The 14,235-nt window shown below is 42.3% G+C and overlaps 1 long non-coding RNA gene across 1 annotated transcript in view; it reads left to right on the top strand.

Annotated features, from left to right (window-relative positions):
• LOC123569171 (uncharacterized) overlaps window positions 1-14,235 on the top strand; it is a 29,037-nt gene extending 14,802 nt beyond the window's left edge. Inside the window, exons 4-6 of the long non-coding RNA XR_010581471.1 lie at window positions 9,195-9,324; window positions 9,837-10,050; window positions 13,829-14,235. This is a non-coding gene — a long non-coding RNA (uncharacterized lncRNA). The remainder of the gene's footprint in view (window positions 1-9,194; window positions 9,325-9,836; window positions 10,051-13,828) is intronic.

Here is a 14,235-nt window from a genome sequence, read left to right as displayed (position 1 = left end):
GTATCTTAACTTCAGCCCAGACTCTTGGGCTCAGGCCCAAGTTCCAGCTCAGGGAGACACCAACAAAGAAAAAAGTAAGAACTTAAACAAGTGGCTTCATTAAACTCTGTGTGACATACTGAGTAGCTTTGTTACATGAATGGGAGATGGCACCAGTGACTTCGACCCTATCGGAAACATTGGGATTCATCAATCTAATTACTCATGTGGAGGTACCCAAGGATACCCTTATGTTTGGAGAGCCACTGGAAGGGTTCACAGGATCCAAAATATAGTTGTATCCATGGCTAAAGTTTATTACGGCAATGTAATGAGGAAGGAGAAAGACTCAGGTAGAGCCTGGGGAAATCCATGGGCAGGCATCCTACTGCCCACTCCCTCCATGAGGAATCACACAGTGCACTCTTCCTTCGGCAAGGAAAATATATTTCCCCAGCAATAAGCATTCAATGTTCCTGCTCATTAGAGGGAAACCCATTAGAGTCTCAACACCCAAAGTTTTACTAGGGTCTAGTCACATAAGGCACCCTCTGCCTAGCATGTACCAAAATTCCAGACCCCCTGAAGGAACGTAGGTGTTCAGCATAAACCACACTGTTTATACAGTTTCTAGGCAGAATGAGTCACCCTTGTCAGTTAGGGACTGGTGGGGACACTCTTCAAATCCAAGTTCCCGGACACCAGCCCAAGGCCAACGTCACGATCAGGCTTGCTATGTTAACTCTTCTGTACACCAGTACAACCCCTAGCAATAGTGAAGTCATTAAGAGGCATTTCATCCTGGAAATTTTCCACTAGAATTGCTAACGTTGTATGGTGTATGTTCAGAAGTTAGGAAAAAATATGTTAAAGCTTGGCAGCTCATCTAACTGGTCTGTATTTAAGAAATATATTCAAGGAAGGGCAAAAGAAAAATAATATAGCCAATTGCAAATGAGGAAGTCATTGGTTCTTTGACTATTTGTCCCTGAAGCATGGCTGCAGATTAACACTTTCTGGTGGGTCGCTGTCGTCTCAGGGGGACAGCTGATGCACATAGACACACAGGGAGGTGGGCACTGAGGGTGGGCTGTAAACCTGGCGCAACCTAGCTATGACATCCACTGTGACATCTAACCTGCTAGTAGAATGGTGCCAAGGAATGAAAGTAATGCAAGCTGACAGAGGTTTGGGCCCAGGAATTTCCTCTTACAGTAGAGGAACGTGGTAGAGACAGACATAGTCACAGAACCAGAGCTGTGGGCCAAGAGAAGGTTCGAAGATGAGTATTTCTGGTAGAAAGCTAACAGTAATTATTTTGAATTTACCAGGCAGTTCCCCAAGGGAAATTGCTTTCAGAAAACACTGGAGCAAGAGAATAGTGGAAGATAGTTTATACTCCTGCATCCTCCAACCTAGAATTCTAAAAGAAAAAAAAAAAAAAAAAACAAAAAAACGAGTCCCAGAAAAAGAAAGAAGCTGAGGACCTAGGACAAATTGAACAGAGCAATGCAGCCTGGGCTGCAAATAGCCGGATACTAAAACTAGGATTTTTGCAGAGCTATCTTGGGGGTGGAAGAACCTGAACTACAGGTTAAATGTGCCAGGTGATGTTCCCGAATAGAAAGTCAAGAATGAGAATCAGATCATGCAGTGTTTGGGGTGGGGCTGTATGAAATGAGCGCCAGAAGCTATAACATTTGTGCGCTTAAATAATGCCAATTTTGGAGTAAGATTTTGTCAGGGTAGAATCTGCTGTGGAAGCATGAGCTGAGCTTCCCACCTTCCCCATCCAACAATGAATTAATCCAGGGAGACACTACCTTTTCTCCATCAATCTGTATCCTTGATCCTGAATATGTGGACAATGGTAAAATTGCACAATGTGAGTTACAATTCTCTTGTGCTCCTTGAATGATGTTTTTCAACTTTTTTTTTTTTTTTTTTTTTTTTTTTTTTTTTTTTTTTGGAGAGTTTCAGACAGAAAGAGGCGTTTGTAGGTTTGGATTGAATCAGATGGTTTTTCCATTTAGAAAACAAAAGGAGAGAAAAAAATAGAAACAATACCTTTGTGCCAAGAGAAAAGCAAATGGGAAAGTTAGATATAGAATTGTTATCAATATGTCTTCTTATTCAGTACAAAATACCTTGAAAACTTAGTTAATCTTGTACATTCAACAGAGTATATTCTGGAATGTTCTATTCACATGTTTCAGGAAGACTAACTTAATCTTTCTCTTTGTATTCTGTAGAATATCAAGACTTCAGCATTGTGTTCAAAATGATTAAGTCAGCTGGACACAGTGGCTCATACCTGTAATCCCAGCACTTTGAGAGGCTGAGGTAGGCGGATCACGAGGTCAAGAGATTGAGACCATCGTGTCCAACACGGTGAAACCTGGTCTCTACTAAAAACACAAAAATTAGCTGGGCATGGTGGCACGCACCTGTAATCACAGCTCCTTGGGAGGCTGAGGCAGCAGAATCACTTGAACCCCGGAGGTGGAGGTTGCAGTGGGCTAAGATCGTGCCACTACACTCCAGTCTGGCAACAGAGTGAGACTCTGTCTCAAAAATAAAAAAAGAAAAAAGAAAAAAAGATTAAGCCATCAACACAATTTTATTTTATTTGCATAGCCTTCAAATAGGAAAGTCTAGGTTCATATTTAGAGACCTTTTCCTGTCTGGCAAGAGACTTTACAGTTTATATACTGGTGAACTAAATTATACAAAACCTGAGAAGCCATGGTCAGAGATTATTGCGCGCGCGCACACACACACACACACACACACACACAGAGTTGTTTTTTTGTTTTTTGTTCTTTTGAGATAGAGTCTTGCTCTGTTGCCCTGGCTGGCGTGCAGTGGCGTGATTTTGGCTCACTGCAACCTCAGCCTCCTGGGCTCAAGTGATCCTCCCACCTCAGCCTCTGAGTAGCTGAGGTTACAGGTATGTGCCACCAGACCCAGCTAATTTTTTTGTATTTTTTGTAGAGATGGATTTTCGTCAGGTTGCTCAGGCTGGTCTTGAATTTCTGGGCTCAAGTGATCCACTCATATCGGCCTCCCAAAATGCTGAGATTACAAGTATGAATCACTACACCCCGCCAAGATGATCACATTATTAGTGACCAAATTCAATTTCCTATGAAACAATTGATAATTTTTGGTGAGAAAAATCACAGTTTAACAAGTATAGTTTCCCATATTAATGGTACAGTATATAGTCTTGAGGTTACAACTTCTGTTGTTACAATATAGAACATCACTAATTTTACTTAGCGAACATTCACAAAGCACTTTAGTTGTTTATAGGAGGCAGAGCATGTATAAATTTAAACTAGACAAGTTTTATCTCCCTTGGCTGAAAATTCTATCTCTGTCACTGATGTTTCTGAGCAACATTCACCTTAATAAACCACCACATTTATAAGTCACTGTGTAATCTATGCTGTCACTCCAGTGCAACCAAGACAGATGATGCTCACATCAGTACTCTCACCATTGAGTGCTGGCCATGTTTGCAGTAGCATCAGTACTTGTAGCAGTAGTAGCAACAGTGATCCTAATGGGGTATGGGTGGCATTGCTACGTTTCTTGGTAAATGCAGCCACAGAAAACAAACCAGAGTATAGAGGAGCAGACGCTGGGTACCCAAGACAACCTAGTGATAGAACACAAAGCTTTACTGGCAACTGGGGGCCTCGTGGAGCAGATGGGGACAGTTAGAAGAATGCTTTTTTTTTTTCTTTATTTTGAAATGGAGTCTCGCTCAGTCATCTAGGCTGGAGTGCAGTGGCACCATATTGGCTCACTGCAACCTCCACCTCCCAGGTTCAAACAATTCTCCAGCCTCAGCCTCCCAAGTAGCTGGGATTACAGGCGTGAGCCACCATGCCTGGCTAATTTTGTATTTTTAGTACAGACAGGGTTTCACCATGTTGGCCAGGCTGGTCTCGAACTTCTGACCTCAGGTGATCCACCCGCCTCGGCCTCCCAAAGTGCTGGGATTACAGGTGTGAACCACCGCTCCCAGCCGTAGAAGAATACTTTTATTGTTTTTATGTTGACCTCATTTGCAACTCTAGATTGGTAATGCCTGGTAACACATATATAGTGCCAGAATGAACATCTTTGTGCATACATCCTTTTCCATATTTTGAACTCTTTCCTTAAGACAGAAAAGTATTGTGTGTCAAAGGGTATAAATACTTTCTGGGAGTTGAAACAATACCTGGGCTCTTGTAGTATAGGTATTACAATCACCAAATTGCTTTACAAAAAGCTGCCTCAATTAGGAATTTATGCAGCCCTGAGAAAAGTGTGAGCTGTCTTCTTTGACTGGTCTTGCTAAAATTCGCTATTGCAAGTTTTAGAATCATTGCTAATTTTGTCAGGCAAATGATAATTTGTGGTTAATGTTTGCATTCCTGTGATTACTCATCAAATTAAGTCTTTCCATTTATCCTGACTGGTTTGATTTCCTTTTCTGAGACTGTCGATTCAAGACCATTACTATTTAAAATGTCTTTTTTTTTTTTTTTTTTTTTTTTAAAGAGTCTTACTCTGTCACCCAGGTTGGAGTGCAGTGGCTTGATCTCGGCTTACTGCAACCTCTGCCTCCCGGGTTCAAGTGATTCTCCTGCCTCAGCCTCCCGGCTACCTGGGATTACAAGTGCCCACCACCACACCCAGCTAAATTTTGTATTTTTAGCAGAGATAGGGTTTCACCATGTTGGCCAGGCGGGTCTGGAACTCCTGACCTCAAGTGATCTGCCCTCCTTGGCCTCCCAAAGTGCTGGGATTATAGGCGTGAGTAACCGCGCCCCACCCTAAAATCATTTTAATTATGCCTTTTAACTTTTAAAATAATGTAAATACTTATGTAAGATATACTAATTCTTCATCAGATTTACTATATCTACTCCCAAATTTGTCATTTGTTCTTAAATACTGAGTTTTAATGCATACCCTTACATTTCATGTAATCAACTTCATGAAAAATTTCCATCATTTCTTTTTTTTTTTTTTGAGCCATTGTCTTGCTCTGTCACCCAGGCTGGAGTGCAGATCTCGGCTCACTGCAACCTCCGCCTCCCGGGTTCAAGCGATTCTCTTGCCTCAGCCTCCGGAGTAGCTGGGACTACAGGTGCTCGCTGCCACACCTGGCTAATTTTTTGTATTTTTAATAGAGATGGGGTTTCACCATATTGCCCAGGCTGGTGTCAAACTCCTGAGCTCAGGCAATGCGCCTGCCTTGGCCTCCCAAAGTACTGAGATTACAGGTGTGAGGCACCGCACCCGGCTCATTTCTTAATTTAAAAAGCCTTCTCTGCATCAACAATTTTGTTGAGTATTCACATCTCACATCTTTGTTCTTCCAGTCTGTGCTTCGTTGTGTTTCCGTGGAACACAGTGGTGCGAAGCTGGAGCTCTGAGCCAGGCAGACCTGCCTGGGGGTTATGCTAATTAGCAGATGGATATCTCCTTGAGCTTCCTATATAAAACCTTATCATAGAGAATATTTCTGAAATGCCTGTTTATGCAACTTCACAGATTATTTAGACAAAAAGTGAATAGGTGTACACTGGAGCTCTTCATCTGCAAATGTTTTTCCTCCCTGACAGAACCAACTGCCAGGTTTTAAAAAGTATGTTTAGCTTGCTCAAAAGTCCCCTTTGAGGATCACATGAGCCCAGGGGTTTGAGACCAGCCTGGGCAAGATAATGAGACCCTAGCTCTACAAAAACATACAAAAATTAGCCAGAGATGATGACATGAGCCTCCAGCTACTCAGGAGGCTGAGGTGGGAGGGCTGCTTGAGCCTGGGAGGTTGAGGCTGCAGTGAGCCATGATCCTGCCTCTGCACTTTAGTCTGGGCAACAGAGGGAGAACTTGTCTCCAAAAAAAAAAAAAAAAAAAAAAAAAATCCCCTTCATCTCCATCCTGATAGGAAGTATGCCAGGGGAATGGGTATTGGAGCTTTTTTTTCAGTTTTCCCCGTTTGTCTATGCAGCCAATCATACAGATTTATTTTCCCTTCTTGGGTTCTTGGTTTTTAAAAAGTGCTTCATTTATGAATTCTGAGGAAAGCTAGGGAAAATTTAAACCATTATAAACGGGAATTTAGCTTTTAGATATCTCCAACAGGCTGTGCAGGAGTGGGTAGCATCCTCTAGTGGACAATTTTGGAACTGGTATGGTCTCTGATGGGTGCATTGGAACCAGTTGGGGAGATACAGATCCAGGGTGAATCCTCTCCAAAATCTCTGCTCAGCATTTTTCTGTGGCTCTCTGATGGTCAGCAAGTAAACGGCTGCTTTGTATCCCTGATGACCTAGCAGGTCCAGTATTAAACCCGCTATGAGTGGTTTGTGTGAGCTGTGTGAGTTTTCTGCTTGCCCCAAATAAGAATGCCAGAGGAATGGGAGAATTGTAAAATGAGTTTCTCCACAAAAGTGACTGAGTGGGCTGAACAGTAAAGGACAGTGAATGTGGAAAACAAAAAAAGGGAGTGAATACAGGCAGAATTCTCTGACTCCTCACCATTTTTCAAGTGGACAGATTTTAGGAGAGGTAAGGAAGAAACATATATTAATTATTATAATATATAATATAACATAAAATAATTAATTTATTAATTAATTATTTTTATTTTTTAATTCTTTGTAGAGGCAGGGTTTTGCCATGTTGCCCAGGCTGGTCTCAAACTCCTGGGCAGGCTCAAGCAATCCACCTGCCTTGGCCTCCCAAAGTGCTGGGATTACAATCATGTGCCACCACACCTGGCTCAGATATTAACTCTCAACAACAACAAAAATGTAGACATACACCAAGAAGGCAGAAGAGAAACTATAATCATACAAGCCTGACAAAGTTAAAGATGGGGTTGGCAATGAAATTGGTGGCAGTCCAATGCCATGAACCATGACTCACACTAGTGGGTTGCTACACTTGCAGTCCACCTGCAGTGAAAAGGACAGATTCGTAAATGTCAACAAAAGGAAGTTCAAGGGCAATGCTGGTTTTGGATTAGCTTTTTAAACTGTAATATTATTTTTTAAATGTATATGCATTAAATACATGTGCATTGAAGCATGTCTTTCTCCACTTTGAAAGGAAAGTGTATTAGTCTGTTCTCACGCTGCTATAAGGACATACCCGAGACTGGGTAATTTATAAAGGAAAGAGGTTTAATTGACTCACAGTTCCACGTGGCTGGGGAGGCCTCAGGAAACTTGCAATCATGGCTGAAGGGGAAGCAAACACGTCCTTCTTCACATGGCGACAGGAGAAAGAAGTGCCGAGCAAAGGGGAAAAAGCCCCTTGTAAAACCATCAGATCTTGTGAGAATTCACTCACTATCATGAGAACAGCATGGGGCTAACAGCCCCCATGATTCAATTACCTCCCACCAGGTCCCTCCCACTGGGTCCCTCCCATGGCACGTGGGGATTATGGGAACTACAATTCAAGATGAGATTTGGCTGGGAACACAGTCAAACCATATCAGAAGGATTTTAATTTTGAGACTTCCTGTGATGTGCGTGAATTCCCTACAATTTGCAAATGTGTCTATTCATCAAGGCTTCTATTTTGGAATAAGTATGGGTAATCCGTCCTTGACAAGTTGTCATCAAAGGAAACAATGAAAGTTAAGTTTATGGAACTCACAAGTCCATGTTGATAGAAGAAAATGTTAATTGTCTTTCATATAAATTTCCAAAGCTGTTTATCAAAACTTAGAAATGCTGTACAGACCAATCCCAATTACAAGAATCTTAGATATAGTTGTGATCAAGTTGCTAATCATAACCTGTTGTTAACCCACAAGTCCACTGATTCATTAAAGTAATTTAGCTAAAAGTTATCTGTGAAGACATTACTGTTTGCTGTGCTTCTTAGTTCTCCTTTTACATACCTTATGAAAAAATTCAATGGCTGGGTGTAGTGGCTCACACCTGTAATCCCAGCATTTGGGATGCTGAGGTGGGAGGATTGCTTGGAGCTAGGAGTTTGAGACCAGTTGGGGCAACATAGGAAGATCCTGTCTCTACAAAAATAATTTTTTTTTTGAGACAGGGTCTCACTCTGTTACCCAGGCTGGAGTGCAGTGGTGCAATCATGGCTCACTGAAGCCTCAACCTCCCAGGCTCAAGCGATCCTCCCACCTCAGCCTTCTGAGTAGCTAGGACTACAGGTACACTCCATTATACCCGGCTAATTTTTGTATTGTTTGTAGAGACAGGGTTTCGCCATGTTTCCTAGGCTGGTCTCAAACTCTCGGGCTCAAGCAATTCACCCAGCTTGGCCTCCCAAAGTGTTGGGATTACAAGCGTGAGTCACCACGCCTGGCCCAAAAATTATTTTAAAAAAGAAATTCAAGGTGCAGATAGATAATTAAGGAATGGAATGTAGAGGCTACATCTCGAAATCCATCTGTGATCATCTAATCTTGACCTTTGGGCTAAAGAAATAGAATCAAAAGCTAGATTTCAGGTAATAGGGATTTTTTTTTTTTTTTTTTTTGGCTTAAGATGTTATTACTCAAATAATTATATTGGTCAAAACAACCTCCCCAGAAGATTGTTCTGACTGATTGAGCATGTCCACCTAAGCAATTGGACCAGAAATAGTAAAGAACACTCAAACCTCAGCGTTTGCCTGGGTTGTAGTATGAAATGAACTAATGAATGATAAGCCCCCGATTCTTCTATTCAGCCTTGGCAAAGAAAGCCAGAAAGAAGATAGTTTTGCTCTGTGGGAAGATATCGTGGGGAGAATATTATAAATGATACAGCCCTGCAGCTGCAGTTAGAGCTACATCCAGACTAAACCCTGACTTCCCTCAGATTGCAAAGGTGGATATTCATGTAGTAAGTAGTCCAGGAAGAACCATAAACAGCAAGCTCTTCATAAGCCACATTCACTTAGACATTCAACAAATGTTTATTAAGCAACTACTATATACTGGATGCTGAATACATAGTAGTGGACAAAATATATTCCATTTTATAGTTGGTTATTGCCAATAGAGAGAAATGCTATTAACTTTTCTGGGTTGAATTTGTGTGTTAATCTTGCTAAACTCTAATTCTAATAGCTTGATTGTTGATTTTGTTAGTTTTTCTAGATGCTCATATTATTTGTAAATATCTGCAGTTTTATCTCTGCCTTTATAATCCTTACACTGTTTTCTTTTCCTCGTAATGCAGACAAGAACCTCCAGTATCATATTAAACAGTAGAAAGGATATTCCAATGGCTTGTCTTTTTCCTGATCTTAAAGTGTAGTTCGCTGTAAGTCCAACTTTGCTGTAGAATTTTTATACGTAAACTTTTCAAGGTAAGAAAAATGTCCAGTATTCCTACTTTGTAATTTTAAATATCATAGTCATTAAACATTATAAAACATTTTTTTCTGTATCACTTGTGGGAACATGTGGTTTTTTTCTTTTAATTTATTATTAATTCATTGATAAATTTTCTGATTGTAAAACATCTTTACATTCCTGCAAAGGTTCTTACTGGATCAAGATGTAGGACTTTTTAAAGACATTGATGTTGGATGCAATTAGCTGTTATTTTCTTGTATTGCCCTTATCTGATTTTGGAATCAATATGACAATAACCAGTAATCAAACGAATGGGTAGATTTTGAAAATCTTCTATTTTCTAGAGCAACTTGTTTTGTCTTGTTTTTTTTCAGGAGAGATAGTCCTGAATGGCTTTTAAGTTTCTTTAATATTAATACAAGCACTAATTTTGATATTTTATATATTTTTAGGAACTTTTACATTTCATCCAAATTTTCCAATTTCCTGTGCATATGATGACTATGTCAATATTTTATTTCAGATTCTGGTTCATAAGGTTTCCTATGGTGAGAGAGATGAAGTGAGACCTGGTTCACCCGGCAGCACTTTTCAAGCATAGTGTTCATTTTTTTTGAGTAGGATAAGTCCATCAAGGATATATCCTTGCGTAATTAGTCTGACAGCTGATCTTCGCCTGGACAAGGCCTTTTGTGGTTCTTCCTGGTTCCCCTGTAGTCTGCCTTATCTTCCTTCAGGTAGGGCATGCTCCTTTATGGTGCTGGTCATGGTTAGCTACTAAAAGGGAGAAGAGAACCTCTTAGTACAGAGCAAAAGATGCAGTAATTGCATGCTTAGGAGATACAGGATTTCCATTTGGAGTGATGAAAATTTCTGAGGCCGGGCGTGGTGGCTCATGCCTGTGATCCCAGCACTTTGGGAGGCCGAGACGGGCGGATCACGAGGTCAGGAGATCGAGACCATCCTGGCTAACACGGTGAAACCCCATCTCTACTAAAAATACAAAAAATTAGCCGGGTGCAGTGGTGGGCGCCTGTAGTCCCAGCTACTCGGGAGGCTGAGGCAGGAGAATGGCATGAACCCGGGAGGTGGAGCTTGCAGTGAGCCAAGATTGCGCCACTGCACTCCAGCCTGGGCAACAGAGTAAGACTCCGTCTCAAAAAAAAAAAAAAAAAAAAGAAAATTTCTGGAACTAGATAGTGGTGGTAGTTATACAACATTGTGAATGTACTTAATGCTACTGAATTGTATGCTTTAAAATAGTTAAAATGGTAAATGTGATGTTATATTAATTCACAATAAATAATTTTTTAAAAAATAAATAATGAGGCCGGGCATGGTGGCTCATGCCTGTAATCCCAGTACTTTGGGAGGCTGAGACGGGTGGATCACCTGAGGTCAGGAGTTTGAGACCAGCCTGGCCAACACGGTGAAAGTCCGTCTCTACTAAAAATACAAAAATTAGCCAGGCGTGGTAGCAGGCACCCGTAATCCCAGTAACTCGGCAGGCTGAGGCAGGAGAATCGCTTGACTTGGGAGGCGGAGATTGCAGTGAGCCGAGATCGCGCCATTGCACTCCAGCCTGGGTGACAAGAGCAAAGCATCATCTCAAAAACAAATAATAAATAAAGAATGTAGAGAGCAGCTAATTACTCCTAAGGTGGAGGGAAAAGTAAACAGATATGGAACTTAGAAACTCAGAAAAAGCTCTTCCCTGATCTGAGATTTTTTTAAACTGTGATAAAATACACATAACATAGAATATACTGTTTTAACCGTTTTAAAATGTACGTTTTAAAGGATATCTGGTACCTGTTAATCATGCATTTACTACTCCTTTTGCTCTGAGGGAAGAGTGTGGTTGCCCCAGGAGCGTGCTGCCTGCTTTTGTAGGGAAGAAACTGGCCTCTGTTGAGAGCTAACAGCTGCCACCAGCTTGGTGACAAAGTAACTGACTCAAGCTGCATTAGTGTCCTAGGGCTGTTGTAACAAACAAAGTACCACACACTCGAAGGCTTAAAACAGCTAGAAATTTATTTTCTCACAGTTATGGGGATGGGAAGTCTGAAATCAAGGTATTAGCAGGGTTGGATCCTTCTGGGGCCTCTGAGGGAGGAGGGGTTCCATGCATCTCCCCAGGTTCCTGGTGGTTGCCAGCAATCCTTGGCATTCCCCCATTTGTGGTAGCATAACCCCAGCCTCTACCTTTGTCTTCTGTGGCCATCTTCTCTTGTGCCTCTGTTTTCTCTTCTTACAATGACATGAGGCCGGGTGGTGGCTCACGCCTGTAAACCCAGCACTTTGGGAGGCCGAGGCAGGCGAATCACCTGAGGTCAGGAGTTCGAGACCAGCCGGGGCAACATGGTAAAATCCCGTCTCCACTAAAAATACAAACATTAGCCAGGGTGGTGGCACATGCCTGTAATCCCAGTTAGTCGGGAGGCTGAGGCAGAAGGATCGCTTGAACCCAGGAGGCGGAGGTTGCACTGAGGAGAGATTGCGTTACTGCACTCCGGCCTGGGCAACACAGCAAGACTTGGTCAAAAAAAAAAAAAAAAAAAATACACGGGTTATTGGATTAGGGTCCACCCTAATCCAGAGTGACTTCACTAATGACATTTACAAAGACCCTATTTCCAAAAAAGGTCACATTCACAGGCACCAGGATTTAGGACTTGAACATATATTTTTTGGGGACATAATTCAACTCACAACCACAGCCAGCCCCAATGTGGCAGCAAAGAAACTGGTGCTGAACAGGGAAACCTGCACGTTGATCCGTTTGCTTTGAGAAGAAAACGTCCTTCTTTTTCCAGGTTTGTAGTGCCCTTCAAGCACCCTCTGCTGGCAACGTTTAACATCCAGCCAGCTGGCAAAGGGGAAATGGACTTTGCATCATTCCCTGGGGCAAGGAAAGGTGGGTTCAAAGTTCAGAGGCAATAAATTAATAACTGCCACATCAGGGGACCAAAGTTCTCTCTGCTTTGAAGTGAGCCTTCAGCGAGCCTCATTCAATCTTCTTAATTTTATTTTATTGTGGTCACAACACTTAACATGAGATCTACCCTCCAAACACATTTAGTTTTTTCTTTCCTATGGCTGACATAGAACTTGTTGTTGTTGTTGTTGTTGTTGTTGGAGACAGAGTCTTGCTCTGTCGCCCAGGCTGGAGTACTCTGTTGCAAACTCGGCTCACTGCAACCTCCACCTCTCGGGTTCAAGCGATTATCCCATCTCAGCCTCCCAGGTAGCTTGTATTACAGGCGCCCACCACCACACCCAGCTGATTTTTGTATTTTTAGTGGACACAGGGTTTCATCATGTTGGCCAGGCTGGTCTCGAACTCCTGACCTCAAGTGATCTGCCCGCCTCGGCTTCCCAAAGTGCTGGGAGTTGTTTTGAGACCAGGTCTCATTTTGTCACCCAAGCTGGAGTGCAGTGGCCTAATCATATCTCTGCAGCTTCCAACTCCTGGGATTAAGCAATCCTCCTATCTCGGCCTCCCAAGAATGGGACTACAGGTATGAGCCAGTGCACCCAGTAAATTTTAAAATTTCTTGTAGAGGCCAGGCACGGTGGCTCATGCCTGTAATCCCAGCACTTTGTGAGGCTAAGACAGGCAGATCACCTGAGATCAGGAGTTCGAGACCAGCCTGGCCGAAATGGCAAAACCCCATCTCTACTAAAAATACAAAAATTAGCCTCGTGTGGTGGTGTGCACCTGTAATCCCAGCTACTCCGGAGGCTGAAGCGGGAGAATTGCATGAACCAGGAGGTGGAGGTTGCAGTGAGCTGAGATCGATCACACCACTGCACTCCAGACTCCAGACTCCAGACTCCAGACTCCAGCCTGGGTGATAGAGTGAGACTCTGTCTCAAAAAAAAAAAAAAAAAAAAAAAATTTCTTGTAGAGACAGTGTTTTGCTATGTTGACTAGGTTGGTCTCAATCTCCTGGCCTCAAGTGACCCTCTCACCTTGGCCTCCCAAAGTGCTGGGATTACAGGCATGAGCCACTCACTGTGCTCAGCCAGCCTTAACAGATTTTTAGGTGTTCAATACAGTATTGTTATCTACAGGCATAATGTTGTAAAACAGATCTCTAGAACTTAAAACTTTATACCTATTGATCAGCAAATCCCCTTTCCCCCTCCCTCCAGTCCTGTAACCACCAATCACCGTTTTATTCTTTGCTTCTATGAGTTTGTCTATTTCAGATACATCTAAATCAGGTGTGGGGCTATGACCTGGGAAGGGAAGAGTCAGGAAATTTCTTCCAAGTAGAGGAGACACTTGGGCTAAGTACTACTGTAGGATATAGGAGGTTGGAGAGAGCATGGGGAGGTGGGGAGGAATAATATTTCAGGCAGAGGGACCACTGTGAGCAAACGCAGAGCATCTGAGATCCTAAATTGCCACAGAATCCTGAAAGCTATGTGTTCTAGTCCATTTGTGCTGCTATAACAAATTACCATTGACTGGTTAATTTATAAATAATAGAAGTTTATTTCTTATAGCTCTGGAGGCTGGGAAGTCCAAGATCAAGGCCCCAGAAGATTTGATGTCTGGTAAGGGTTTGCTCTCTGCTCTGAAGACAGTGCCTGTTGCTGTGTCCTCTGGAGAGGTGAATGTTCTGTCCTCACATGGCAGACAGGACAGAAGAGCAAAAAAAGGGGGCTAGCTAGTTCCCCCATGCCCTTTTATGAGGGCGCTATTCCTTTCATGAAGGCAGCTTGTGCATGACTCAATCACTTCTCCAAAGGCCCCACCTCTTAATCCTATCACATTGAGTATTAGATTCTAACATATGAATGATGAAGGGCACATCCATTCAAACCACAGCACTCAGGAATTTGAACTCTAATCTGAGGGGAAAGTTGGGTAAAAGTTACATGGCCAAATTCGTAATGTGGGAAATTTCCTC

Source organism: Macaca fascicularis, chromosome 15 (genome assembly GCF_037993035.2).
Source record: "Macaca fascicularis isolate 582-1 chromosome 15, T2T-MFA8v1.1".
Classification (NCBI taxonomy): Eukaryota; Metazoa; Chordata; class Mammalia; order Primates; family Cercopithecidae; genus Macaca; species Macaca fascicularis.
Note: the sequence above shows the minus strand (reverse complement) of the source record. Positions and strands in the feature narration are given on the sequence as shown.